Source organism: Perca flavescens, chromosome 21, assembly GCF_004354835.1.
Source record: "Perca flavescens isolate YP-PL-M2 chromosome 21, PFLA_1.0, whole genome shotgun sequence".
NCBI classification, from domain to species: domain Eukaryota; kingdom Metazoa; phylum Chordata; class Actinopteri; order Perciformes; family Percidae; genus Perca; species Perca flavescens.
In genome coordinates this window covers 17704940-17729693 of record NC_041351.1, presented here as the reverse complement: position 1 = coordinate 17729693, position 24754 = coordinate 17704940, and the positions used below count along the sequence as shown (strand labels likewise).

The 24754-nt window shown below is 45.2% G+C and overlaps 1 protein-coding gene across 1 annotated transcript in view; it reads right to left on the bottom strand.

The window, feature by feature from the left end:
- The window catches only part of raraa (retinoic acid receptor, alpha a), a 143647-nt gene that overhangs the window by 98708 nt on the left and 20185 nt on the right, over nucleotides 1-24754 (bottom strand). The window contains exon 2 of the mRNA XM_028567581.1: nucleotides 3365-3487. The gene's annotated coding sequence lies outside the window, so the exon portion shown is untranslated. The remainder of the gene's footprint in view (nucleotides 1-3364; nucleotides 3488-24754) is intronic.

The following is a 24754-nucleotide window of genomic DNA, read 5'->3' as shown; positions in this document are numbered from 1 at the left end:
AGATAGAGAGAGAAAAAGAGGAGTGAAGTGTGTGTAGTTCAGTGGATAAAGGAGGAAAACGAGGCAAAATTCTACTTCAGGCGGCTGTGCACTCAACAAATCAAACACTCACATTTCACATACCTGAAGCTACCAAAGGTCCTTGACAGGAGTGAGCCAGATAGTGTACTTAACAGTGGAGGCCGCTCGCTCCCTAACAACACATGTCTGCTGTCCCTCTGCAGAGGGATTGCTCCTCAGACGGTCCATGCCATCTGATGACTCTGATTTGCTGTTCGTTGGGGCCTGATCTGTCTCAACGGATCCTGACTTGAGGCACATAAAGATGATGATTTCAATTAGCGAGGCTCAGGATGTTGTTGTTCAGACACTGTAGCACATTTTAAAGAGGCAGGTCTCGCGGAACCAATTATTATCAGATTAAGGTGGGAAAGTAGCCTGGTTGACACCAGACCCCCTCTCAGTTGTAACTGAGAGGGGGTCTGGGAAAGGTTCATTGACAGTTCATTCCCAAAGGGGCGTCACAAACGGACGCCACTCAAATGCCTCTGGGCGCATTGGATAGTCCAACCAATCAGACCAACGATCCGGGTGACGCTGCGCTTCGGTAGCCGTCATGTTGAATGTAAACAAAAAGCTGCTCGCCGTCGCTACGTAAAGCCCGCCTCAGCGGTTGTGATTGGTGTAAAGCCCGCCTCAGCGGTTGTGATCGGTGCCTCGATTTTGGGGACATTGGAAATGGGTTTGAATGGGCTCTTCGCCAGACTGACTTGCAGAGCAAATCTCAAATAGTGGGAAAGCAATGTTAATTGCATTTACGCTCCCCTTTTGAAAAATGTTGAACTTTAAAATAGTTAAAAGATTAGCTTTGTAGGGCTGTCAACGTTAACGCATGCGATTAATCGGAAAAAAAGAACGCGTTATTATTATTTTTTTAGCCTCTTCCCGTTATCCCGATGGTTACGCTTCCAGTGATACGTGTGGCTCGGCGAAGGTGAGTAAACAATGACAGAGGAGATGGACCAAAGTTGTGTGCACTTATTGCAGGGATGAACTGTCCTTCCACCAAAACACGACAAGTTTCAAGTACCATCTTCGGGGCGAAACACGGTTTTGCTGATGTTAGCAAAGACGCTAGGGCTGAGACAGGGTCAACAAGCCGTGCTCATCAAACGACACTGGCGGAGTGCAGCCGGGGCTAACCAGTGCAATCGCTAAATGGGTCGCTACAGACTGCAGGCCCATCAACATAGTTCAGGACCGTGGGCTTTTAAGACATCATTCAGATCAGCACAGGCGACCCATCATATAAGCTACCTTCAAGGGGAACTACTGTTACAAAAATAAATGAACTGTACGACGCTGAAAAAGTGAGGCAGTTGACAGAAGGTACTTTTATTTCACTTACTAGAGACCACTGGACATGGTCATCACAAGCAGGTGCATACGGTAAGCTGGCCCATATTGCAAAAAGCTACTTGACCACACCTGCCTCAACTGTGCCATGTGAGAGACTGTTCTCTTTGGCAGGCAACATTCTGCAGAAGAAGTCAGCTCTAGCATCTGAAAATCTGAACAAGCTAGTCTCCATGAGCAACTGGTTGAAAGAAGAGTAGACTGTATGACTGGCTGACAGGAGGCTTGTTGCACAGATGCACACTGTATGAAGTAATTATCTTTAACCGAGAATGTAGATACTGTTTCCTTCCTTTTCAAATGCATTATGGCATTCTATTTCTAAAATAGCCCTACTTATTGTTGCATTCACTTGAGTTGTTGTGCAACTCAAGTTACTATGCAAAGAAATTACAGGTAAGCTATTTGGGACTTTGTAGCAGACATTACATTGTAACAGTTGTTGGTTACTGCTAAATATGTCTGCAGTTCATATGGATGCCTCAACAAATTAAGATTGTCATTGAACACCTGTTTAATAAATGTTAATGGTTGATATAATACAACTGAAGAATCTGTTTCTTTAAACCAGTTTGTCATGCATTTATTTCAACACTGCACGTTAACAAGTAAATCCTAGTATTATAAATGTGTGATTAATCACAGAGTGATTAACTAGATTACATTTTTTTATCGATTGACAGCACTACTTTTAAGGTCTTACACCAGATAAAACTAACCAGTGTCTATAGATACTTTAGTACGATATTAAGGGAACATCGGTGTAAGATGGTTGCTTCATTAATTGGCAAAATGAATACATTTTTTTAAATAGATTTTTTTTTAAACATGATTGATCAGTTTTAAATGTCATGACTAGTCGAAAAACGAGCGCCATGCAAATGAGTCTGAGATTCCCATACTGTCTATGGAGATTCCACGTTGCACAGCGTTCGACTAGTCATGACTGGTTTCCAAGATGGCTCCCGCAAGTAAACATGAACGCGACTGTCTTTATAATCTATCTTTTTAATAAACTATCTGTACACTTACAATGTTGTCAATGCTTCGGTTCACATTTAGGGACCCTAATTATGCTAACGTTATGGTGTGGTGATATTTCGAGCCTTTTTAGTGGTATTAAATAACGATTTAATTTGAGTGTCCCCATGCCCCAAATACTAGCATTGTAAGCCAACCAGCAGTCCGCGGTAGCCTCGTCAAAGCTCCAAACTCATTCGATTAGCATGAAAACATGTCCCAGAGAGCGACAGAGTAGTTACACATCAGTTAATAACCCCTAGGTTCGTTTTGCACGGGAATTGTTCTTTAAAAACAGATTAACTGAGAACACATACAGCACATATGAGCACGCACACAGGCATCAAATACTGTGTACATATTTTAACAAGGGCAGATACACAATGCAATGAGATGCACACAAATCCTAGAATTCTGTCACTGAGCAGACAAAGAAATATTGCATCTGCTGCACACAAGCATAACGGTGAGAGTGCAGCAACAGCGAGCAGTGTGGTTGCACAGAGCATGTCCACTGTCAACACACACTGACACCGTAACCAGCACAGGGGAAACCACACATGTACACACTGAGCCAAATGCGGTCTCAGACAAAGCCCAGTGAGCTGCTATAAATATAAGAGAAACATGGAAGTTGCTTTGTCTGAAAGTTTAATAAGCACAGTACCTAGAGTATTCAAAGACAAAAGTGTTGGCAGTGGTGAGGAGACGTGGGCCAAAACGCTGCGGCCTCTCCGTGCTATTTTAAAGATGAGTTTGATGTGTTGTTGTTGATTCAGTCGGCTTTGTTTCGCTACATAAAACTCAGTGAATCACATTTACTGCTGTTGCACGGTGTGTATATGATTTATGAAATGAGTTCAGTCCAGGATAGGATCTACAGCTGTATGGATGGAGAGAGAGAGAGAGAGAGAGAGAGAGTGTCTACCTCTGTTGCTCGCCAGCAGCCCCTTTGTGTTGCTGTTCAGACTGATTGAGTGGTGTGCTGTTCGGCCAACTGGGCTTCCGGCTGGTGGACTGCCTGCATCGATTGGTCGGCTGAGGCCTTCTTCTGGAGCACACACAGCAAAAAAATAGAGAGAGAGAGAGAGAGAGAGAGAGAGAGAGAGAGAGAGAGAGAAAAGATGGAGTGAAACATGCAGAGTAAAGAGAGAAAGGTAAGGATGGAGAGAGAGAAAACAGGGGAACATTAGCTTAAATGAAAGTTTATTAGCTGTATCAGTCAGTCAGTCGGGTGGGGTTTTTGCCCCAGGCCCTCCATCCTTCCACTCTATCTATTTTCCCCCCTCTTTCTGCTTGTGTGTTTGTAAGAGGAGGGGTTGGGGGGGGGGGGGGGGGGCAGGCATGAGGCATGACGGGAAAACATTAGGGTGTTGGCAAGTCGCCTGTACACAAGCCAGTAATTGGCTTGGGTAATGGTCATGTCCAGACAAATGGTATAGGCCCTAACCGTGTTACGAGCAAGCAACCGCTCCGCCTGTATTCACAGCATCAAAGCCAGCACTGCTAGGATACCGAACGGCTTGCAGCGTGTTTATGTGTTTGTGTACAAGACTCACGAAACAAGTGATTTACTGGGACAGAACTTTTTCTCCACCTCACAACCGATGTATTCTGCATGGCCTGTACACGTAATTCATGATTTGCTAGAGTCCTATGTGGGAGACTGCGCTGTGATAAGGAGGAAAAAGATGGCAGCACAAGCCCCACTCACCTCGAGGGACAAACCGACATCTGCCGGTGTCCTCCAAACAAGTGACAGATAGGAGATGGGGAGGGAAAAAGAAGGAGGGAAAGAAAGGGAGGAGGAGAGCGGGGAGATGACACGAGAAAGGGAGTAAGAGTATAACTTCAATTTTTCATTCGTCCCTCCCTCTGCTCTGCATCACTTCCCCTTCTGTCTGACGGCAAGCTGAGCCACTAATGTCCATTGTGTCTGGATGGGTTGCAAACAATTCTATGTATGCGCGCGCGTGTGTGTGTGTGTGTGTATGTGTTGATTAAATGAGAATAAAATGTATATGCTCCTACAGTAGCCATGCAAGTTAAATAAAGGATAACATGGATAAAGCTGTGTGTGTGTGTGTGTGTGTGGGGGGGGGGGGGGGCATCCAGCTATCATCTCCTACCAGACAGGCCCCACCAAGCCATCCCAGCTGGATAATGAGATCCATTATGATTTACGTGCCAAGAGGACAGTCAGACAGAACAAAGACATGTTCTCACTCACACACACACACACACACACACACACACACAGATTGGTGTACATGTCAGTGTGTGTGTATGCGTGTGTCTCTTACTGTATGTGCTGATGTGTCTTGCCACTGCTATATATTTCAGTTTTTTTACATCCGTGTGTGTGTGTGTGTGTGTGTGAGCTGCATTAGAGCATACTGCAGTGGGTCGTCGTTCTTTTTGCAACTTGAGAGCTCATACCATTTCTCTCTCTCCATCTTCCTCTCTCACTCTTTCTTTCCACCCCTCCCTATCACCTGAAAAAAGCAAACTCATTGAAAGAGTGAGAGTCCCAAGTAGTGATGCACCGATGTGAAAATTGTGGCCGATACCGATACCGATAACCGATATTAATATTGCTGTTATGGCCGATACCGATATTTACCGATGTCGATATCTCTGCATAGAACACATTTTTTATGATAATCAAATAAGGAACTATTTTCCAAAAGGCATTTTTTTAACTTTTGTGATTTATTTTCAGAAATCAGTGATATTGGGCACCTTTACCTGTGTGCAAAATATGACTGTCATCAGATTTTCAGAAGAAAAAATAAATATTTATATAAAAATACATTTTTAAAAGGATACAAGTGTGTCCTGAATTCACACTATGAATAAGCCAACCCTGAGTATTCACAATAAACATCTAACTCACTTGAGACCAAGTCACTGTATTCTGTGAACATTGTACAACAGTTCAAAACCAAAAGTATTGAAAGAGGTAAAATGTGAAAATGGAGCCAGAACAAACTGGACTGAACAGACACTGGCTTTTGCAGTCTGAACTGGAAGTACAGTAACTGCCAAGTACTTAAAGGTTAGGCCCAACCCTTGAAATTATAGAAATTGGTGCCTTCTAGGCCGAGATAAGCCAGAAAATGTGTTTTTTGCTCATATGGATGAAAGACACCAAATCCCAGAATGCACTTGCTTCGCTGCTTAGACTCTACTCCCAAGGCACGCCCACCTACAGACCGACAATGAAGCAGCATTCAACTCAACCCAAAATGTGTTTTATTGTCATTTCAACCATATACACGAAACAACATTTCACCGTGGCTGTAATGGTAACACATTTAAAATATATAAAAACAACATACGAAACAGGTGTTTACAGTCAACCAAGCGCTAATGCTAGTATGCATTAGCTGAACTTTATGTGTATGCAATAGCTAAATGTAGCAGATTATAAACACAGTTGTAAATTTGCGTGAAATGTAGAACGGTCGGCATTTGCTAGTCACAAACTTCCCCAGCGGTTAGCATTTAGTTGGATACAAGCAGCTAATTTCTGCACAAGTCCGTGTTAACAAAATCTCCACTCTTACCCGGCGACATGTTTCCACAACAAGAAAAACACAGTAGTCTCTGAACTCGCGATGGGAGTTTCGTTTAAGTTGGATGACACTTGTAACCAGGATTGATGGAACAGGTGGCTGGCTAGCGTTAGCTTTCCACCTAGCTAGGTCCAGCCCCCGTTTGCGTTTCACCGCTGAGAATGTCCCCCCCACTCTTCGGCCGCCGCTGCTGCCCGCTGGTCAAACTAAGCTGTACGGCGGGCCGCAGCAACCGAACAGCAACCTCTTATTTCCGAACATTCATCTCTCCCCCGCCCACCGAGAGCCGGTGGTCTACTAAAGTTTCCAGTGTCCCACTTCGCCGCTGATTCCGTCTGCAAAAACCAACATCCCCGCCCACACTTTTTCTTCTTCTTCTTCTGATTTCAGCAGTATAGACGCTGTTAAGCGTATTACTGCCCTCCACAGGTCAGATTTAAATCTAAATTCTCACACACTCACATCTAAGCCTACACACGTCAAATACACAGGAATGATTCACATCGGCCCTATTCATCGGCCCTATTTTGACATCGGAACGATACCGATGTGTAAAAAAATGACCATATCGGCCGATATTATATCGGCGGCCGATATATCGTGCACCACTAGTCCCAAGTACAGCAACCTCATTCTGTCTCTACCACTCTCTCTCTCTCTCTCTCTCTCTCTCTCTCTCTCTCTCTCTCTCACACACACACACACACACACACACACACACACACACACACACAGAGGCACACACACTCTGCCACAGGGTCTTGCAGGCAGAAAGTGAAAGGTGAAGATTACAACTCTGTGCTGCATCAAAAAAAGGAGACCACACAACCTCACCCTGATTGATCAGTACCTCTACAGCAACCTGGAGCTAGCTAGGGATTTGTTCTAAGGTGTGTGTGTGTGTGTGTGTGTGTGTGTGTGTGTGTGTGTGCTGGGATTTGTTAGTGGAGAGCCAAAGTAGCTGTCAAACACATTTTGGAAAAGGAGCAGGCTATTGCTTCATTTACTTTTTGGGAATGGGGGTGGGGATGGTGTGTCAGCTGAGAAAATTAAATCTGCCTCTGCAGATGTGAAACCTATCATCTGAATTATTTCAAGGAAAAAGACTGGGTGCAAGCTGACTCATGGACATGTAGGGCGGCAACTAAAAATAGTTTTTCTATTAATCGTTTGATTATAGTTCAAATAACGTCCGAGAATAGCAAAAATGTATGTTACAATATCCCAGAGTTCAGGGTGATGCCTCAGTCTACAACCTAAAGACATTCAGGTCATAATTATATAAAGCCCTGCCCACTCTCTCTCTCTCTGAAGGCAGGGCACAGAAAACAATGACGGGATTCTCTGCTGTTCCTGCTTTATGAAGTATTCAAGTGACGCCAGCTCAATTAGAGGCCTAATTGCCAAGATCCAGCCTGGGGAGAGATGAACAGAGATGAACAGAGATAAAAAGAGAAACAGAGAGAGAGAGAGAGAGAGAGAAAGAGAGAGAGAGGGAGGGGGACAATGAGCACACTAGACAGAGGAGGAAAGGGGACAGGAGAAAACATAGGCTATAATGAAGAGATAAGGAATTATGGACTGTACGTAGATCACCTATAGGAAATGGGGAATGACAAGAAAGAACAGGGGAATAAGGAAAATGGGCGATGACATGCAAAAACAAGGAGAACATACTGGTACAGGAACAGAAGATTCAGCAGAAGAAAAGAAAAAAACGAGACAAAGCAGAGACAGAGAGACTAATGCCAGCCAGAGACTCAACCAGGACTATCATGACCTATCTGCCTGCCATTGCTCTGCCATACACACATTTGCAAACACACGCACACACACACACGCATGCACACACACACACACACGCACGCACGCACGCACGCACGCACGCACGCACGCACACACACACACACACACACACACACACACACACACACACACACACACACACACACACACACACACACACAATATCCTCTGTGGTATGTATTTCAATCATCAAATGTGATCAGCGCTACTGTCCGCAAGCCAACATTCACTCAACCGTGATAACCCCCTGTGGGAAGTCGCGCACACACGCACACACACACGCGCACACACACACACACACAGGCATACCGGGTGAGCACATTGTCATCAGCCTAGGTAGCAGAGAAGGATTTGACATCCCCGGTTTAATTAAAAGGTCAAATAAATGAAATAAACATCAAAGGGAATGAGCCTTCAGATGAGTGGTGCAGAGGCTCAGAGGTTGAGCTCTCGGGGCTTGTCTTCATGAAAACGAGGAGCGCTGTAATCATGTATTATTTAATTTAAAGGATAACTCCGGTTCATTACAACTTGGCTCTCATATTCATAGTTTTGGCTGCTATTTTTTTTATCGGTAATAGTATTATTGTACTCACCAAGTTAATTGCTGAGATCTAGGAACGCGGCCACATCACTATAAAAAAGTCACGAGCAGTCAGACGATTATAAAGCTTGAAAACAAACCTCAAGGTTAACCAAATGTATTCGGAAGAGTAAACAAAAGGCACACGGTAAAAGGGATACCCAAACTGTCCTTTACAAACACCCACTGCAGTTTTGGCTTCTTAACAACAATCGTCTGACTGCTCATTTCTTGCCCCATCTGACTTTTGTTTTTGTGTTCCTACTATATACAGGAGGTCTCTGCAACTAATGTGGTGAAAACAGGGTTATCCTAACTGACAGAAAGAATGAAAATAAGACTTGAGTTGTAATAAACAGAAGTTATAAAAGTAAGTCAACAAGACTGAGGTTCCTTGAAGTAAATATTCACAAATGGGGCTAAAATGGATCTGCCCTGGAGTCCTTGACATGTGTGAATTTAATGCCACAGTGATGTGCTGTAACAAAACACTCTGAATGTCATTCGATGGGTTTGTTTTTCCAAAGAGTCTGCTTGTAGTATGGGTGGGCCTCGCGGCAACCGAGCCTCTTATCACGCAGTGCATCAGCATTCTCTCTGCATTCACAGACAAATTGTTGTGGTCGCAATAAAATTGCCATCGATGCAGACAAAGTGTTCATCTTCTCCATGGTTAGCCACTCTCTGAACTATTTTGACTTCTAAGTTGGTATGTGTGTAGTCTGTGTGGGAGCTGAACCCACAAACCCACTGTTGTGGCACAACGCGCTCTCCAAGCCACTCTGCAATCAGCACCAGAGTCAAAACCCAAAGCACATGCCGTAACCAAAACAATTCCCTCTAATTGAGCACCAACAAAACAACACGGTGCCTCAAACCTAACGTCAATATTTCTCCAACAAACCAAACTCGGGTGAGACCCCCCCCCTCCTGCCCCAACCCCTTGCATCTCAAGCCTCCTTAAGAAAACAGCACTTTGCTCACTGTGGTGCCAACTCTAATCACTTCCCTCAGCACCAGGTGGTTCTCATTGACTGGGGCCCAGCTCCTCCACTCGGCAAGACGCTTCGCCAGAGGAAATTGGCTCGTCTACACGCATTTACTGCTCGCGAACTCTATCGAACGGAGTCGTGCGGACCCTCCAACGCCTTTGTACGGGCTCCTTACGCAGCCTGGTTTGCTGTACAGAAACAGCTGCTGCAGAGTGCACGACGCCATCCAAAGAAACAATTAGAAACACCCTTTTCCTATTACTTCCCACCATTAACGGCCATTGTGTGGAATAAGTGGCAGTCTATGGAATAAGTGGATTCTAATTCATGCCCTCTTTTCATGGGCCGCGGCTGCTGCAGTGGCTTTCCTCTGCTAATGAAGAGGATGAAAGAGAAGTGTTAATCAAACAGAGCATATCATATGTGGTAATAAGGAGCAGAGAAGAGGCCTTGGAGTGACTCCCTAGTGTGTGTGTGTGTGTGTGTGTGTGTGTGTGTGTGTGTGTGTGTGTGTGTGTGTGTGTGTGTGTGTGTGTGTGTGTGTAAGAGGAAGTGACATTGAATGTATCTGTTTCAATGCTATTGTGTTACTGAATCTGAGGCTCCCTAAACTGATAATCAGTTAAACCAAAAAAAAATAAAATAAAAAAAGGAATGCAGGAAATAATGTGTGTCCCTGGGCCTTGTTTTCTAATTACTTAGCCCTAGCCCATAGAGATGCATGCCCCACTATGGGCCAATCCCTCTCCGCTAGCAGCCTTTCATCCCTCCCAGGCTACCTCGTCTTGGACCACAGTGCTAACCAGCAGGATCTGATTAGATTTAAATGTCAAGAGAGATAGTACAATACAGTTATCTTCCAAATTATGGCCCATTAAAGGGCCTAAGCAGTGTGCCTCCCTCCTCAACTAACTAATCACCAACCAGATCCATCATCTCACAGACAGGGGCATAATTTGGGAGGCTGTGGTTTCCCCTTACTTCTCCTTTTCTGTGTGTGTGTGTGTGTGTGTGTGTGTGTGTGTGTGTGTGTGTGTGTGTGTGTGTGTGTGTGTGTGTGTGTGTGTGTGTGTGTGTGTGTGTGTGTGAGAAAGAGAGTGTCACACCATGTGCAAGGGCATCCAGGAGTTTCTGTAATGTATGATCAGTGTGTGTGCATGTTGTGTGTGTGTTGCTCTGGAGGGAGCTGGTTCAGCGCCCCAGGCCAGTGCCCTATTAAAGAGGAGGAGGGAGACAATGTGAGTGTGTGTGTGTGTGTGTGTGTGTGTGTGTGTGTGTGTGTGTGTGTGTGTGTGTGTGTGTGTGTGTGTGTGTGTGTGTGTGAGCGAGAGAGGAGAGGGGCTCCTCATTTAGACAGCAGAAGTGGCAGGCTATGTTCCACCTGCAGCCAAACAACAGACAGACAGACGGACAGAGGGACAGTGACTTGGAGGTGTCCCATCTGCCTCCTAATTCACCTGCTGTCCTCAGGGTGTCATAGGGAGCCATATGCCAAAATAATGGAGTCTCCATCGTCTGGTTTGTTGTTTTTATTTCTTTTTTTACTCTTCTTCTCTTGCTTCCGTCCCATATTTCATCCTCCAGTCTTCCTTCAGACACATGCTTTAGTGGTCTTTGTTCTTTAATTCATTCTCCCTCCTTCACCTCCCCTCGTTCCTCTATATGGAACCCTATCGTTGATCTAGTGTGCATTACAGTTTCCATCCCATCATCGTAGTGGTGATAGTGGTGGTGTTCGGGAGTGGGGGGTGGATTGGGGGGTCTTATGGAGGAATGAGGAAACTAGAAATATAGGACTCATATCTCAAGGTGGTTTACTTCATATCATCGTCTCTCTTGGCTGCTACGCCTCTTTCCGCATCTCCATTTCCTGCCCTGCACACCTTTCAGTATTCATCTTCTCCATGTTGGCTCCTCGCCCGTCCATGCATTTTGTTTTCATATTTCCCCCCCTCTTCTTCCCTCTTTCGCCTGATCCTTTGTCTGTTCTTTAATCTCTTCTTGTACGCCATCTCTCTTTTCTCCCCTCTTACCTGTCTTTTCAACCCCCCCACTCCTCCATCATGGAGCTTATATTGGGCTCTGACTTCATAGCTCCGCTGGCGATTTATGCACAGGAGCCTGGGCGATTATTACCTTACATTAGGGCCCCCGCCATACAGCAACGCATTATGGATTGCACTATAAATAGCTGCTGTGCGTCCTGTAAAAGCTTTTCATTACATAGAGATATCGTTTGATCAATAGGAGCCCCGCGCTAAATCTAATTACCAAAACGACTAGGTCTAAAAAATATATGTATTATCAAGATGATTAGGAAAGCAGAGGCAGCCACTGTTTTGACCAAAAAGGTTTCAAGAGGACTCTTACCAAAATAAATAGCCCATTTTAAATACAAGGTACAAGAGCTTATTGGGATGTGGGGAGTATGAGAATGAAAAAAATTGAGGACTGAATGAGGAAGAGTGGCTGATGGATAATAAAGGCCGGAAAATACACTACGTTTAAACATCCACTCTCTATTAATGTGCATACACAGAGGCATTCAGAGCAACTTTATATAATGTTCAAGGTTCACTTTCTACAACGCAGGCTTGCACAATGAAATGCAAGTTGTAGTCCCTTTATGCGACACAACAAAAACTATTTTTTTTTACACACACAAATGTACAGTAGATGGACAAACACATTATGTTACCACTGGGCCCCAGCTGAAGCTCAGTGGGAGCCACTGGTCTGAGCCATGCACACAGCAGACCTTCATATGAGGTGCAGCTGTAGGAAGACTGGGGGAGAAAAACTAGGAAGAAAGGGGGAGTCAAAAAGACAGAGGGAGAGAGAGAATAGGAGGAGCCCAGGGTGTCATTTCTCTCTCTGTCAGCTCCCTGCCTCCCCCATCCTCCCTCCCTCCCCCATCACCCCCTGAGATGTGGATGCTTCGCGGGGACAATTACCGACTGACACTTCATCATGGGCCGCGCGACAGGCGCTGACGGCCCTCGTCCAAACAAATGATGCTGGGGTCGAGGTTGCGGGCCTGCCTCCGAGTCTGCCTGCCTGTAGCCCTGCCGCACGGCCCTGCAGAGCATTAGCAAGCCGCGCGCGCACACACAAAAAAAAAAAAAAAAAAAAAAAAAAAGCTGCATTAAAAGAGATTCCTCTCAACCAACCACCTCCTTCCTTTAAGAAAAACACATTTATCAGCAGTGGGGGATGGTGGGTGAGGCAAAGGGGGGAGGGGGGCTTCAATAGAAGCATGGAGGGTGGGTGGGGGCGCTACAGTACTGTCAAACCCCACCCCCCTTAGGTAAAGAGAGAGCTCTTCATCTTTGTGAGGCAACACACACACACACACACACACACACGCACTCCCTAACCCTCCATACATACAACTAATCAGATAATGGGGTTAAACTGCAAATTAAAAAAGCCAACGAGGCAAAAAAGTGAGCAATCAGCACGTTGACACCAGCATGCATCAATGAACCCTGTGTCTTTGTGGATCACAGATAACACTCTGACCACCACCCCCCCCCCCCCACCCCCACTTCACAAGCACAACGATCAACTCACTCCTTTGTCTTGGGTTGAATGCAGCTAAGTTTAGATTCATAAATTAGGTCAATTGCTAATAGTCAAAAAAAAGGGGGCAGCATATAGTGTTTAAGTAGAAACCATAAAAAAAGAAAGGCATGCAGGGGACCTGCTGGTAGCGCTCTCTCAGCTGAGAGTCGGAAGCTGCAAATTAATAAATGCTGCCTGTGATCTCAGCCCAGGGAGGCCGATGAACAACAATTGAGACAGACATCAAACGCTTGACTAACACTGAATCAACACATGGGAAAAAAAGAAAAAAAAAAAACTTGCCAGTCTCTGAACACACACTCCACTGTGCATGTAGGCTGGAGAGGAGGTGAGAGAGAAGAAAGAGACACGGAGACAGCATAAACAATGAAACATTTATCAAAGCGAGTAGTACGGCATCTTCTGCGCTGTGCGGGCAGACTGCTAATGCAGGTGGCATTACTGTTGCTGTGCTATCCTGAGCTGCCAGCAGCCATTGAGCTACTGTGCTTCAGGTTGGTGAAAACTCAAAAGCAACCTGTTCCTTATTGACACTTTACTTTGTGGGTGCCCTCTGCTATCCCCGTAGAACACGTTGAAACTAACTTGCTTTTTAAAAAAAAAAAAATCTTTTCTCATTGTTATGCCATTCTCTCTGCGTTTATTATCACATTCTTTTCGTTCATACTCCTGATGTTTTCCCTATTGGCAGCCCCCCCCCCTTGATAAATGTGTTTACGGCATGTCTCACGTCTGCAAACCCAATGCACAAGCCGCCCGTCTAAGATAAATAAAAGGGGAGCTGAGAAAGGGAGGGGGGTGTCAAAATGAAGGGCAGGAGAGAAAAAATACAAAGCGAGAGACATACTTCATGCTGGAAAGGCCCTTGAGATTGCTTTCAATCTTTCCGTCAATATTCAGCGTGCAGGCCTGTATATGCCATCATTAAAAAGGGGACGCTTCCCTGTTTATTTATCATAAGGACACATGGCTGACAGCTTCCTGTAAACAAGTTGTGTGTTTATATACGTGTGTGTGTGTGTGTGTGTGTGTGTGTGTGTGTGTGTGTGTGTGTGTGCATTCACTGTAGCTTTCATACACTCTCTGTCCGTTATCTGTTAAAATTGATGGCTGTTGCTCAGTATTGTGGGAGAACAAGTGATGGAGTTGGCCAGCGTGCTCTCTGATAATGGCTGTTAGAGCTCATCACTGTATACAGAGATTGAGGTTGTTTAACACAGGAGGGGGGAAAAAAAATGCTTTTTTTCCACGTTGACTGGTGGAGAGAGAACTGAAAAGGACGTAATGCATGAGGTGAGTGAAAAATGAGGTGGCATTCAGTTTTTCAAGATGTGTTGCACGCTTAATCAACTCCGAGATAGCAAATGTTTGAGTAGCGAATGAATCTTTCGCATGATGCGACCTTGTAACAAACAAAGATAAGCTAAGAGCTAATGACTAAAGAAAGGGAAGCCTTTTTTTCTTCTTGATGCTTAAACTACTTCTTTACCTTTGGGCAGTTTTCTGCGCTGTGACGCAGCTTGTTTAAACTGCCAAAAGCAGACAAAACCCATAATCTGCACCAAAGGTTTGTCAGTCCACCCACTGACCAACTGTCTGCTAACAGCTGGGTCCAATCATGCTGTCAGTCAGTCAATAGCGCTGATAACGGGGCGCCTGGCTAGCTCACCTGGTAGAGCATGCGCACCACGTGCGAAGGCTCAGTCCTCACCGTAGCGGCTTCTGGTTCAATTCCGACCTGCGGCCCTTTTTGTGAATGTCGTTCCCCCTCTCTCTCCCCTTTCACATCTAAGCTGTCCTATCAAATAAAAATGTCTAAAAAGAAAATGCCACAAAAAAAAAATGTAATTAAAATAGCGCTGATAACTTCAAACTTGTTGGAGGAAATGAATTCCTGCTATCTATGAAGAGCAACGGCAACAGAAAGATCACTGTTACTATTCATTCATCCTTTGGTGCAGAGAAACGTAATAAACATACTCAAATACATTATCAGGAAATCACTCAATACATACACTTCCTTGTTGTGGAGGACGATTGTGCACGCCAGGCTGGTCAATGTGTTTGCGCGCGCGTGTGTGTGTGTGTGTGTGTGTGTGTGTGTGTGTGTGTGTGTGTGTGTGTGTGTGTGTGTGTGTGTAGACTGACTGACCCACAGAGAAAGACAAATGGCTTTAGCAGGGGGCCATGCTTGACATTTAGGTTGCATGCGGTAATGGACGTTGACCTGCCGGGGTCAGGCCTGCCAGCGAGGCAGCAGAGAGGGGCCCATTCCTGCACACAGCCCCATCCCTGTAACTAGACACTAGCATAACAGTGGTGGACACACACACACACACACACACACACACACACACACACACAATCACGCACTCACTCACTCAGTAGAGAAGAAGACAGAGGGGCATCAGACATCCCACAGGTTGGACCACATAGGTGGGGTGTCATCATAGAGAAGAGACAGATGTGCGGTGTGTGGTTTTAAGTGTCAGTAGCAGAATGTACTGGTAAAATTATAGCCTGGTCAGGTTTGCAAATAGCCTATTTCTCTTGATATGTTCTATATCTGAGTTGGTGCACATTGATTTCTACAACCATGGCAACAGCACAGTACAGGGAAGGCAGAACAGTGGTAGCTGCTATTGTTAAAGAGAGTGCCCTGTGTTCACCCCCAACTCGGCAACAGGAGGCTACTTTATATACTGTTTGTGACAGCTTTGTGGTAATAATGGAGCCCAGGCCCCCACTAGTGCAAGTGGCATGCTCAGTCAAGTGAGACTTTGCCTAAGAGAACACACACACACACACACACACACACACACACACACACACAGGCAGCCTCCTTCACACCTAATGAGACTACTGGGAGAGTGGAGAGCAGGAGGCAGGGAGAGGGAGATGAGTAGAGAGAAGAGAGAAAAGATGGGAAATAAAGTAAGAGCAAGGAAAGGAGTGGGACAGGGATAGCAAGAAGGGAGTAAGAAAAAGACAAATGCAAGGAGAGAATAGGAGGCAAGGAGACCAACTGCTCCAACTTTCAAGGTTTGGGATTGGAGGAAGGGAAAGGGGGATGGAGGGGGGTGGGGGGGGGGTAAAGGAGTGATGACCTGGATTGCTGCCAAAGAAGTGAGTGGGAGATAGGGGGGAGGGGGGGTGTCAGAAAAAGAGGAATGAGAGTGTGTGTGAGAGAGAAAGAGAGATGGAGTTGAGGTGCACTGCTAGGCTTAGCAGCGGGTGGTTATGCAATGTACACAACACAGGAGTGCAGGGGGGGATCAAAGACATGGGGTGCATACATAACTAAATCTGACACCGTAGTGCAACAAGAGACGATGAGCAGAGAGAGAAAAACACTCAAATATAAAGAGAACAGACACTCCCCGGGGATGGAGGGAGAGAGAGAAATAGTACATTGGTTACTGGGTACACATCATATAAAAGTAACAATGGAGGAGAAAGGTAACGACAGAGAAAAACAAAAAATAAAGATACAAATATAGACATGCCAAAACTGCTCTAGCTTTGCCTCTGGCGCTACAGCATCATCTGCTCATTCAGGCAGGCGCACACTGCAGGGTGAGGTGTGGGCGGGTTAAGTGAGTAAATAACTCGTAGTCCAAAATGGGAAGAGGCTTAAATGTCCGGGGACAAGGAATACGGACAGACAGGCACAGCTGAGCCTTTGGTTGTGCTTCCAGGGAAAGCGGAGCATGCATTATTAACAGGCGCTCGGTCTAATGAAGTGAAGATGAGCCACTTGGCTACATGCTCATCAGAGCAGACAGCCATGCTTGTTTGGACTACAGTGCTCAGGCCCCACAGCAGGTTACAGTGTCAACAAGTGACATGTCAACTATACCGCTGCCATGAACAGCGCTCTGGCTATTAGGAAAACGTTGTAGCACTGGGCTGTGGGTTGAATGTTTGAGTCCACACACACACACCTTTGACTCTTCTCTGTCAGCAATGACACTGCTCAATGACAATGTAGTTCTTAATGGATGGGGTAAAGCACACAAGGCTTCAGTGGGATGCTTGACAAATAAAAGAGAACTTAAAAAAAAAAGGGAAATGTGTTGCACGCTTCAACACATTTTACCCATCAGCAGACACTTAGCTGACATTCTGACCACAAGTTTATTGCATATGGAGCTGGAGCATGTGAAACAATTTTTCTCCTTTTTTCCTGATGTTCTTTATGGCACCGGGAAGGAAACTTAAGCACCATACTTTTCAGGTCCATACTTTACATGCACGGTTGTAAAGGGAAAGTAAAAAAAAATGCACTTCTGATCATGAACTTCCGGACGCCTGCCAGAAATGCAGCCATCTTTCTTTTCTTTATAAGTAGAACACAACCACCTCAGTCCCATTTCACAGTGAGTGCCAGTCACACTGCCTTTTTTGAACAGTCTGCAGCACATTTTCTCATCCGTCCAATTTGTGTCAAACATTCAGTGATTTGAATTACCGGGTGGATAGTTTTTCCTGCAGTGCAACCAAATTATCTAACATCCTCCATCAAGACATAGCTGCACTGGAAGTGCCTGGGCCACCAGTTCAATTTAAGCACTTGTCTTCTAGGACTCCCAACAAATCCAGACCAATGATGAGACAGAGGACAGGATGGAGGATTTGGAGAATAGTTTTTTTGTTGTTGCTAATATAGCAGTGTTGCTCCAGGGCTACAGTCACTGCTTGGCTGCTCTCTATTTGCCTGCCTCCTCTTCTGGCAGTCCACATCATGCCACTGCTAATCCTTCAGCGACCCAGAGGAAGGCTTCGGGATCATCCCGTGTGTGAGCTGGGAAAGACAGGAAGCTGGCAGGCACATATTGTCTGGGTAACGCGCAGTGGATGGTTGCAACATGCTCGTCGGCAGAGTTCCATCCTTCCTCTGGGTGTGCACAATTTTGAGCAAAGTGCTGGAGGTGGTGTTGCTGTTGGATGGTGGCCTTGCTGACCAGCTAGACTACTCCTGGATCTCTCTGGCTCCAAAACAACACTAATCCCTGTATGCTTTGGGCCACACACTGCAGGTTGGGTGGTGGCACTGTTTTATTTAACACAAGGCAGGTTGAGAAGGAAAAGAGGCCTTTCCATTTGAGTTAAAAAAAAGCTGATGATGTTATTTTTGATGAAATGACGGCTTAATTGATATTAGCCAAATAGTAGCCACTTTCCAAAACGTTTAATGTTTGTTCTTTGAATACTTACTAGCAATAACTACAATTGTTAAGGTGCATTGGACACACAATGCTTAATAGCGTCATATTGTTTAAAGATATCAGGAATTTCTGACCTCAAGATAAGAGGAAAAATACATTATAAAGAGCAGTTCACCATTTATAATCTCATACAACACATCCAATATTATATTCTGTCTATATGGACTTGTAGTTAGAGGAAGGGGTTTGCCTCTAAGTTGAAGGAGAGTGGAATGGTTCAGTAGGTTAGTGCCATATAGCATAAGTTAATGTAATTGTTATTAACCAATATACCTTATGGGTAATAACTCCTGGGAAGACATGTTTACCTTAGGCAGCAAGCACAGCCAATTAGCTGCATAGAGACATAAATACGCAAACGTACACAAGCACGGAAGTGTGTAGCAATAAAGTATGACATGAGTGGCAAGCCCTGCTATTAAGGAGACAATAGACAATAAAGCTCTCAATGCAGTCACAGGAACAATATTCTACGCTATCATTCCATAAGGCAATTCTCCTTTACATGACTCTCAATGGCACTGTACTTATTTCTGAGGAGCCTGCAGGCAAGAAACAATACTCAAGAGTTGAAATGTCTCTTCACTAGATTAAAATCAGTAAATATGTGCAATTGCACACCACGAGAGGCAAAGCTGAGCCTGAGCAGAAGGATAACTTCATACTTTAACGAACACATAGAGACTGCGATGGTGCAACTCAATCTCAGTTACGGCCACACCCTGAGCATGTCGGACAGTCTCTGTACATATTATACACAACCCCTTCACCCTTTCTGCTTTTCCTTTTGCTGCACATTTTCCAGTGCAGGAAGGAACCTATATCACTGTATATAATACATCAGCGACTACTGTCGTTAATTTCATCTCTCTCTCTCTCTCTCTCTCTCTCTCTCTCTCTCTCTCTCTCTCTCTCTCTCTCTCTCTCTCTCTCTCTCTCTCTCTCTCTCTCTCTCTCTCTCTCTCTCTCCTCAGTGGTTCCCAGTGGCTGTCCAGAGCACATGTGTTTTGGTTTACCTAGAGCTGAGCCCTATCTGAGCCCGGGCTGAGAGCAGACTGAGGGCTTTGTCTGTGGCATCATTAATCAACTGTCCTTTCCAAAAACAGAAAACCAGATGAGAGACAAAGGGAAGAGACATGGGGGGTGGACCCTTATTTAGGTAGAAAAAAAGGCAGATAGGGTAAGAAGGAAGAGAGGAGAGAGAAAAGGGGGATGCTTGACCCAGATCCAGGCCTTCAATAAATCAAGCTGCAACAATAACAAACAAAGTTTTCATGTGGCTTGACTGATTAATCAGGCTGTTTTCTTTTTTTTTTTTTTTACATGGGAGGCAAGGGAGTCTTTTCTTCTTTTTCTGTCTTGTCTCTCTTGTGGGACACTGCGGAGAGGCTGAGCGAGTCTTTTTATGTTGAGTGTTTATCTTTTTATGTTGCAAGGTTTCAGACATGGACGCCTGCATCGTTCATGGTTTAATGAGAGTAAGACTTTCATTTGATGGTGCGACGGGACAATTTCCCCAAAAGGTTTCCGGCTACATTAATGGGAACCAGGAAGGTTGTCGGAAAGGTATGGCCATGCACATTTCCGGACGTATACAGATGTATGAAGGGGCAGGCATGCAGGCTACAGGTTTCTTCTCTAAAATATAAACAAGCACTGTTTTACACACATGCACACACTGCACACACACACACACTATCTACACAGCGAGCCACAGGATGTGAAGCAGCCCTCTGAGACTCTTTGCGAGGTGCCGATCGATGGGCATTGAGTGTGGACAAGGAGGCCTCAGGATCGATAGGGGGCCATTACAGAGATGTGCCTACTGGGACCTGGAAGGGGGGGTGTGGGGGGTGGATCCATCTGGGCCCTTGATGCTGTCCTCATTGGTGGGAGGTTTTACTCCACGTGAGACACACATACACACAACAGAAACGTGGACCAAGTTAAATGGAGAACGTCATGTACTGTACGTGTACTTGCTCGCTCGCTCTCACACACACACACACACACACACACACACACACACACACACACACACACACACACACACACACACACACACACACACGCTAAAGGCATCGCAGGAGACCTGCTGCCACACCAAGAGTGCTCATCCAAGTCTATTTCTCTCAATCTCCCCTTTTTAGGGTCCTCATCTATAATCTTAAAGATTCTTTCTGTCTCTCTCACTAACTTTTGGGGCCATCTTCTCCTCTGTTTCTTCCTCCCCTTTATTTATCTGTTTCTCTCTCTCTCGCTCTCTCGCTCTCTCCTTCCCTTCCTCCTGTTCACCTTTGCTGTGTCAGTGGATCTTAAAACGTACGCTATACTAGCCGCATCCAAGGTGGCGCGTGCCATCGTGATGTCAAAATGACATCATATCTGGCCGGCACCCCCGGATTTATCGCATGCGACCAGAGGTTGCGCATGGTTCTTTTTTTTTCATCGAAGCATTGACGTCAATGCTGCTGCCAGTTCTGCCGTTGTTTACCTTTTTCTTCTTCTTTTAGTCCCTTGAAATATAAAGGTTTCCTCATGGTCCAGTGCAATTGCACAGCTGAAATGACTGTACAACGTATAGTTGCACTAGCTTTTCTTTCCGTAAAGAGGACTATACTCATGAATTGGAAAACATGCAAATTAAACTGCCATAACAAATTGAACTGGTTGAAGGAGTTTCTGGAATATGCTTTCCATGGAGAATGCAGCTTTAACCCTTGCAGACTATGATCATGTTCTAGGCGCCCCATGGACTCTTATTAGAGAATATATGAACAATAGAGCAACAACTTGACTGTGTAGTGTTTGTGTTATATGAATATGAGTATTTCATATTGATATGATATACTATATCATAGTATGCCCCCCATCATAGTATTAGTAATGCTTTCTATCTACCATAATAATAAACAAACATTCATACTATAATATCTAAACGTAAATAATCCAGCCTGTTAAAGTACTACAGTTTGTAACTATACCACACTCATACAGGTGCTAAGCACACAAAGTAGACAGATGAGCCAGTCAGGCAGACGATTGAAACCAATGAGGCAGACTGTGAGCTGGACCTCGCATCCATCACCATTCCAGGAAAAAAAAAAAGATTTACTATTCACCACATTTTATCCTCTTAGTAGAAATTGGAGGAGAGAGGAAGGGTCTCCTCCTCCTACTCGCCACTCTTTTCTGCAGCCGTTTTCTCCAGCACCGCCATTAAAGGATGGTTGAAAATAGTGCATTTGGATGATGTCGTGGAGACGAATGACTATTAAAAGTCAGGCAAATGCTTTTACCAGTGCTTATGAAATTGCATGGAGGTGCCATGTCGGCTCCTGCAAGTGCTGTCCAAAAAACCCTTCTGTGGCTGATCAAAAAGAACACGCACACGCACGCACACACACGCACACACGCACACACACACACACGCACACACACACACACACACACACACACACAAAACACACACAGTCTGGGCTCAGTTAGTCCCTATTGGTTTGGAAGGCCATAGCAGGCTATAACAACTACAGCCTGGCCGGCCTGTTAGTAGTGGGCCCTCTGTTTCAGCTATCTGGGTTCTCTTTGCCTTTGGACAGGGACCAGGTCAGGCTGCACAATACACCACTGTGTTTGGAGAGTGAGAGAGAGAAAGAGAGAGAGAGAAAGAAAAACTGTAGGCATACGAGTCTCTGTGTGCACACACATAAAAATAAGCATGTGTGCGCAAGCATGTATGTTTGAGTATGTTTTGATTGTTGGAATACTGCACGTGTGTGTGTTTGTGTGTGTATTATGACTGTTGGGTCCACCACACCCTCTCTCCCTCTTCCCTACTGGATTGCAAGGCCTCCCTCCCACCTCCCCAGCCTCAGTCATTACATCATCATCGCAACAGCTTTTTGCTACCTCAGCACAAACAACCATTTTGGGACCTCTGGCAGCAGTTCCCCCTCTCCCCAGGCAGCGTTTGAATGGCGTTGTTGGAAACCTCCATAGGTCAGTGCACCAGGAGCAACACGCATCACTGTTGGTCTGAAACATTACAGTGGAAACCAAATGTGTCAGCCTATGCAACTGTGACGACTACAAGGAAAACAGGCTGCAGATACAGAGTGGGTTTGTGCCTCTTTAAGAAGCGCAGGCGGCACCTGTCCCTTTAAGATCTATTTCTCACAGCTTGTGGGTGCTGAGCTGAGCGGGCTAGCCTGAGCCGAGCAGCGCTGTGCTGTGCATGTATGGTAACAGGGGGGAACCGCGCCGCCCAGCCTGCCAGCCCACCACAGGGAATTTGTTTATGTTTCCTTTGCTGCCAAGTTCCTGTCAGGAGGCGCCCCAAAGAGGAACTGCAGACTACTCAGTACTGTTAGCTACGCCCTCTCGTCTAGAGTGGCTGGGGTTTTCTGCATACAGTATCGGGTGGTGCTTTGTAGCAACACTTAGATCCAGGGAGGTCTCTTCATCAATTTCAGCACTCACACACTCCATACTTCAAGCACTCACTCTGTTGTTACATAACCAGCACTGAGAGCATCAGACTTTATAAAACAAGTTCTAACAGAAAGCTACATCTGTGACCCCAAACAGATTAACACCAATTTACTCAAAACACAGTGCATAAAACAGCACAAAGGCATAGTTTCATTAAAGCAACACTTTACGAGTGGCACTTTGTTATGCTGTGGATTATGGTATTGTAAAAACAGAGCACCACCACATAAAAACACAGTAAACACAGGATAGGTAAACTCATGGGCATTAAGTCAAGCACTTGTGGGAAAAGAGCTAAATCTAAATTACTCTCCCACTAATGCAAAAGAGCAAAGCATGCAGACTTCCAACAACACACACAAACATTTCCTCGAGTCATGAAAAGACAAATAAATAAATAAAAACAAGACAAAATAACGTGCACCAACACACAGAGGCAACCGTACGTGGCGCCATCTTGGATCTAACATAGATACGATCCAAATCCAAAGATACGACGATCCATTACTGCCAGTGAAACAATGACTGCATTCATTTCGCACATTAATACAATGCCTCAGCCTGGCATATGCATGCTATTTCTTGAGTATCCACTGCATATTAGCAGCCCTTCTGTCAAGCAAGTTCAGCAAGTGTGTTCTCTATCTTGAGTGCTGTGGCCACCCACAAGTTTGTCTCTGCAAAAAGGAAAGAGCCGCTCACGTGCAGTTATGTCAAGGACGTGGGCCGTTTGTCTTCATACCGTGCATGTGCGATGTCCAGTAAGTTTGTGCAGTATGAGATAGAGAGATGTGCGTATGTGTGAGTAAGCGGAGGAAGGAGAGGTCCGACAAGGCCGCACAAAGGGGCGTGGGACCCAGGATGGCTAGACAGAGGAAGAGATAGAGAGAAAAAAGGGGAAGAACAAAAGATGGAAGCATGTATGGAAAGTGTAGGCTGGGGTTGAGGGAACTGGGTGAAAGCAAAAACAGGAAGCCATGTATGTCAGCTTGGATTGTGGGACCACTCCCTGTCTTGTGCTGGCACATTACACTGTACAGCCAGAAACTCCGCCTTTACACACACAATGAAAGGTAAACCAATGGCTGATTGGTTGAATGCACAGGGGTAAGGCCATGGCTGCATTTGTTTGAATGAGATTCATGCTGTCAAACTTCTCATTTTTTAACAGAAGGTGGGGTGCACACGCACGAACGAAAACTTAAATCAATTGAGCATCAGGACTCGCAGCACACTTCTGCTATTCTGCTGACAGAGAGGAAGTAAGATGCCACACAATATCATGCAATTCAAATGCCTTACAATAAATGAGCTCAGCAGCCCAAAATACCAACTGAGCTTGAAGTAGTTTACTCAACCATAATTTGGGGGGTTTGTGTAAATCTGACAAATTGAATTGGTTAATCAGAAGGCCCAGTGTGCAACACAATCACACCACTACACTCAAATGTATCACAATGAAAGAAAAAAAAAAAAAATGCTTAAGAGCCATTACGGTTGCAAAGAAACTGCCACAGCCACAAGGAAGGCAGTTTTAATCTAACATGGGGAAATCTAAAAGAAAGAGTACAGAAGCTGCTGTGGCATAGTGGCAAAACAAAAAAGACCAAGTCTGGCTAAACAACAAAGGTGTCGAGTGATGATTATTTCTCTTGGTCTATCTATGAGGGAGAATAAGAAGTGCCCTTACACGGGAACAACTGTGCATAAACAACACATTTTAACCTCCCTGAAATTTCCATTTGTTAAGTGGATTTTAAAAACAAATCCCACAACACTGGGGGGAAAAAACACACAGGAGTACCATACTAGACAGAGGGAGAGGCAGCGAGCTCAGCAGCCACCACCGACCTACCGCACACAGAGTGTGAATCATTAAAGGCATGTGTTCCACATCAACTCCCAACCCACGAATGAGACTGGATCTAAATTATGACGGGGAGAGGGGGGGGGTAAATACCGCTTCATGTGGAGATGAAAACCCCAAACCTGCTAACTCAGAGAGTGAGGGAAACTGGAAAATGACTGCATGCAAGAACTGCGTGTACCTTTTGC